This window comes from Apium graveolens, chromosome 3 (genome assembly GCF_009905375.1).
Source record: "Apium graveolens cultivar Ventura chromosome 3, ASM990537v1, whole genome shotgun sequence".
Classification (NCBI taxonomy): Eukaryota; Viridiplantae; Streptophyta; class Magnoliopsida; order Apiales; family Apiaceae; genus Apium; species Apium graveolens.
Window position 1 is genome coordinate 190,509,266 of NC_133649.1, and position 6,178 is coordinate 190,515,443.

The 6,178-nt window shown below is 39.6% G+C and overlaps 1 non-coding gene across 1 annotated transcript; it reads right to left on the bottom strand.

Moving 5' to 3' along the window:
* Positions 1-1,317: 1,317 nt before the first annotated feature.
* On the bottom strand, positions 1,318-1,424 carry LOC141716010 (small nucleolar RNA R71). Its single transcript, XR_012572745.1, has one exon. It is a non-coding gene; the product is annotated as a small nucleolar RNA R71 (small nucleolar RNA).
* Positions 1,425-6,178: the final 4,754 nt, after the last annotated feature.

The window sequence follows — 6,178 nt, forward strand, 5'->3', positions numbered from 1 at the left end:
ATTTACTGATTTGAAAAGTCTAAAAAAGTAGCTTGAAGAGTACAAGATCAAAGGCCAAGATTAACTGACAAAGTAAAGTCACAGACATGCATGATTTGCAAAGATACACTAACCCAGAAATAGAAAGATTTAGTTATCCAAAAGTAGCGTTTAGTACATGCTATTACATGCTGCGTAAAACTAGTGTTTACTGTTCTATAAAGTGAACACTTGATGCTTTGTTTTAGTTATAACAAAATAGATCTAGAAAATCTTGTAACTCTCAAGAGATAAGTTGAGTTCTTAACATACTAAGAACCCAAAAATTTGTAGCAAAACACTAGCTTGATTTTTATATAAAATTCAGTGAGTTTTGAAAGTTTGTGTTCACTGTCTTTAGTTCAGTTAAGATAATATTGTTACATTTCTTTTCTGCTTTGTTCACCAAGTCCAAGTAAATTAAATAGCCATTAAATTGTCAAAAACACATTCACCCCCCTGTGTTGTATTCATTACCTTGTTGGGTGGCATTTATGACACTTTATAATGCTCTAATAAGCTTTGAATTGATGCCTTTATACTCAAGTTGTTAAGTGTTTTAACGTGTTTTCGAGTGTTTTTACATTACAGGCATTATCTAGGTAATCAGGTGCATTATCATTATTTTGGTGCTAATTTGTGTTAAGGTGGTGTTAGAATAAAAGCTCGTTAAAAGCTGGCTCGAAGCTGCAAGAAAAATAAAGAAGTCAGTTTTGGCAGAAGCCCAGCGCGCCCGTGCTGATCAAGCCGAAGTATAGAATGCCAGCGCGCCCGCGCTGATCAAGCGCACGGCTGCACCGTGTCGAGATGCAGAATTCTGATTCTATACTAATTCGAATTGGGAGACTTCTATGCTGCATGGGGCTGCTATATAAACAACTCTAGGTCATTTTTAATAAGGAATCAAGCTAGAGACATATCAAGGAGAGCGTAAGAAGACCGTTTTAGCACGATTGAACGAAGACGAAGGAGATCTTGCTTTTACTTGTGCACCTTTGTTTTAGTTGTATTTGGATGCTAGTTTTCTTTTTTGTGAAACTTAATCTTGTTTTGTACTTGGTTTTATTTATTCGTTATAAAGACTACATTTTATATACCATGTTTTCATCGGAACCCATGTTGACGATGAGTCCGATTATGGGCTAATCATTATCGTAGGGGTTCTAGCCGATTTAATTATGGATTTCTTTAGTTAAATTGTTTGATGCCTTAGTATGTGATGATTGTATGATATCCTGGTATTGGTTGTGCGTATTCATCTTATGACCGTCGCAAACTTATCCAATGGCGAAGACTGCAGCTATGAGGAGTGCTCTTACTCAGTTTGCGCAGCAACCAACAGAATCTATGTGCGAAGCTTGGGAGCGCTACAAGGAGATGTTGAGAAAGTGTCCACATCATGGTATGCCTGACTGGATGGCGATCACTGGTTTCTATAATGGTTTAGGGGCCCAATATCGGCCCATGCTCGATGCAGCAGCTGGAGGAGCCTTGTGGGCCAAAAGCTATACTGAGGCTTATAATCTTATTGAAACTATGGCTGTAAATGAGCATCAAAACCTAACTCAAAGGATGATGCCTAGGAAGGTAACAGGTATTCTGGAAGTCGATGCAGCTACAGCTATTGCAGCGCAGCTCCAAGCGCTGTCTTTGAAGGTCGATTCTTTAGCCACCTATAGAGTCAATCAGATAGCTATGGTCTGTGAGCTTTGTGCAGGTTCTCATGCTACAGATCAGTGTTCTCTTGTTAATGAATCTGTTCAGTATGTGAATAATTATCAGCGACCACAGTAGCCTGTGCCAACTACTTATCATCCTAACAACAGAAATTATCCCAATTTCAGCTGGAGCAATAATCAGAATGCTATTCAGCAACCATATCAGCAAGGCGTAAGTAAATAGTTTAATCCACCTGGATTCCAGAAACCACAGCATTATGCTCAAAGGCAATCATATCCTCAACAAGGAGGTGCTGCTCTACCTAGTGCTGATTTCGAGGAACTCAAGCTGTTGTGCAAAAGTCAGGTTGTTTCTATCAAGACCTTGGAAAATCAAATCGGTCAAATAGCCAATGCAGTGCTCAACCATCAACCTGGCACACTTCCCAGCGATACTAAAGTGCTAGACAGGAAGGAAGCTAAGGAGCAAGTCAAAGCTATTACCTTAAGCTCTGGAAAAGTTGCTGATGCTGAAAAAGCGAAAGACGGAGAAGCTGAAGTTGTTGATGAAGAAGAGAAGCAAAAGGAGAAAGCGGCGGAACCAATGAAGACTAATGTTGAACACACTCTGCCTGAGGGTAATACAGGAGAGAAACAGCTCTATCCTCCATCACCTTTCCCTAAGAGATTGCAACAACAAAAGTTGGATAAGCTGTTAGGTAAGTTTCTGGAGGTGTTCAAGAAAGTTCACATCAATATACCTTTCGCTGAGGCTCTGGAGCAAATGCCTAGTTATGTGAAATTCATGAAGAGTATTCTTTCAAGGAAGGTGAAACTGGATGACCTTGAGACCGTTGCTCTAACGGAAGAGTGCAGTGCTGTGCTACAACAAAAATTACCTCCAAAGCTTAAAGATCCAGGTAGCTTCACCATTCCTTGCACCATTGGAAAGTTGTCTTTTGACAAATGCCTGTGCGATTTGGGAGCAAGCATCAATCTAATGCCATTGTCTATCTTCAAAAAGTTAAATTTGCCTGATCCAAAGCCCACCTACATGTCTCTACAATTGGCTGATCGTTCTATTACGTATCCACGAGGCATAGTGGAGGACGTGTTAGTAAAGGTGGATAAGTTCTTCTTCCCTGCAGACTTTGTCATTTTGGATTTTGAGGAAGATAAGAAGATCCCCATAATATTGGGAAGACCTTTCTTGGCTACATGTCGTACCTTGATAGATGTGCAGAAAGGTGAACTTACTATGAGGGTGCAGGATCAGGATGTGACATTCAATGTATTCAAGGCGATGAAATTCCCTATAGAAGACGAGGAGTGCTTAAAGGTGGATTTGATTGATTCTGCGGTAACTTCAGAACTTGATCATATGCTAATATCTGATGCCTTAGAGAAGGCCTTAGTAGGGGAGTTTGATAGTGACAATGAGGATGGCAATGATCAACTACAATATCTAAATGCTTCTCCTTGGAGGCGAAAGCTATACATGCCATTTGAATCTCTAGGTACTTCTGATCTCAAGAATGCTGAAGGAAAGCTCAAACCATCTATTGAGGAAGCACCTACTTTGGAGCTTAAACCATTGCCTGAACACTTGAGGTATGCTCTTTTAGGTGATGCATCTACTTTACCTGTTATTATTGCATCTGACCTTTCAGGCAGTGAGGAGGACAAGCTCTTGAGGATCTTGAGAGAATTTAAATCAGGTATCGGTTGGACTATAGCAGATATCAAAAGGATCAGCCCTTCGTACTGCATGCATAAAATTCTGCTAGAGGAAGGTAGTAAGCCGACTGTTGAGCAACAGCGATGACTTAATCCTATTATGAAAGAAGTGGTGAAGAAAGAAATTCTAATGTGGCTAGATGCAGGAATCATATATCATATTTCTGACAGTTCTTGGGTGAGCCCCGTGCAATGTGTACCTAAGAAAGGAGGTATTACTGTGGTAGCAAATGAGAAGAACGAGCTCATCCCCACTCGAACAGTCACAGGATGGAGGGTATGCATGGATTACAGAAAGTTGAACAAAGCCACGAGAAAGGATCACTTCCCTCTTTCATTTATTGATCAGATGCTGGACATGTCGGCCGGTCATGAGGATTATTTTCTTCTGGATGGCTATTCGGGGTATAATCAGATTTGCATTGCACCAGAAGATCAAGAAAAGACTACCTTCACTTGTCCATTCGGCACGTTTGCTTTTTACAGAGTATCATTTGGCTTATGTGGTGCACCGACCACTTTTCAGAGATGTATGATGGCTATATTCTCTGATATGATTGGAAACAATATCGAGTGTTCATGGACGACTTCTCCGTCTTTGAATATTCGTATGATGAATGTTTGAATAATCTTCGTTCGGTGCTCAAAAGGTGTGTGGAAACTAATTTGGTGCTCAATTGGGAAAAATGTCACTTTATGGTGTGTGAAGGCATTATTCTTGGGCATAAGGTCTCTAGCAAGGGTCTTGAGGTGGACAAAGCCAAGGTGGGAGTCATTGAAAATCTTCCACCACCTATTTCTGTGAAAAGAATCCGTAGTTTTCTTGGTCATGCGGGTTTTTATTGGCGTTTCATCAAGGACTTCTCGAAGATATCTAAGCCATTGTGCAACTTGCTCGAGAAAGATGTGCCTTTCAAATTTGATGATGAATGCTTGGCAGCATTCGAGACCCTCAAAAAGAGTTTGATAACTGCACCAGTTATTACGGCACCTGATTGGACAGAGCCTTTTGAGATGATGTGTGATGCGAGGGATTATGCGGTGGGAGCAGTTCTTGGGCAGCGCAAGAATAATCTTTTTCATGTGGTCTACTATGCTAATAAGACTCTAAACAGAGCTCAAATGAACTACACCACTACTGAGAAGGAGCTCTTGGCTATAGTTTTTGGTTTTGAAAAATTTCGATCTTATCTGCTTGGGACAAAGGTGACAGTATTCACTGATCATGCTGCCATTCTCTATTTGGTCTTAAAGAAGGATTTGAAGCCTAGACTTATTCGTTGGGTGCTCTTGCTACAGGAATTTGAGTTAGAGATCAAGGATCGAAAAGGTACTGAGAATCAAGTAGATGACCATCTCTCTAGATTGGAGAATCCTGTTTCTACTTCACATGATACGACATTGATCAACGAATCTTCTTCAGATGTGCAGTTGTTTGCAGTTCAGGAGGAAGAGCCATGGTTCACAGATATTGTGAACTATCTTGTCAGCAATATAATGCCTCCTAATATAAATGCAGCTCAAAAGAAGAAGTTTTTGCATGAGGTGAAGTGGTACATGTGGGATGAACCATATTTGTTTAGACAAGGAGCTGACCAGATCATCAGGAGATGTATCTTATTCTGTGAGACAGAGGGGATATTACGAGACTGCCATTCCACAGTTTATGGTGGACATTATGGTGGTGAAAAGATAGCAGCTCGTATTCTGCAAGCAGGTTTTTTCTGGCCTACTTTGTTTAAGGATGCACATCAGTTCGTTTTAAGGTGTGGTCGTTGCCAAAGAGTGGGGAATCTTACAAGGAAGGATGAAATGCCGTTAAATGTGATGCTGGAAGTCGAGGTCTTTGATGTTTGGGGAATCGATTTTATGGGACCATTTGTCTCGTCCTGCAATAATCAGTACATCTTGCTGGCAGTCGATTATGTTTCAAAATGGGTAGAAGTCAAGGCTCTACCGACAAATGATGCGAAGGTAGTGTTGAATTTTCTTCATAAGCAGATTTTCACAAGGTTTGGAAGGCAACGAGTAATCATAAGTGATGAAGGGTCGCATTTCTGCAATCGTAAGTTCACTTCTATGATGAAGGGTTGCGTAATCCTAAGCATATGTTATCTATTTTATTTATCTTTGTTATTTTATTTTAAGGATTATATGGATAGTAAATATTAAACATACATCTATTTTATTCTGAATTTAAATAGTTTACATAGACTTGATTTATTATTATTATATATAATGTATTTAAGTGTTGAATTTTTTTATTGGTCGGTATACTATTTTATTTTTTATCTTAGGTAACCTGTAGCCGCTACCCTTCGGGTGTGCACTGGGTAAACCCTATGGGTACACGTAATAGCCTGCAAACCACGTGAACCAAGGTAAACCACATTTAAGCGACAGGCTCTGGCTCAGGAGGCATAATCATAAATTATCCTCCCGTGGGATTCGAACCTGTGACCAAGAGGTTAGTTTTCCTATCTTTAACCAACTGAGCCAACCCTTGCGGGCTGGTCGGTATACTATTTTGAACTATTATATGAGAATGGTCGTATTTATATGTCAATATGAATTTATTTTGTTACTTGTAGTGACATTTAATTTTTATTGTGGGTTAAGTTTTATAAAGTTAAAGTTTTGTTAGCTTAGTGGCATACACAAGTTAACATTATGATTATTTTATTAAGTATATATGTGTGTATGTCTAGGTTCATTTTGGAAACATAATTTGGGAGATATTGCTATTAAGGTAAGCTAACTCTTCA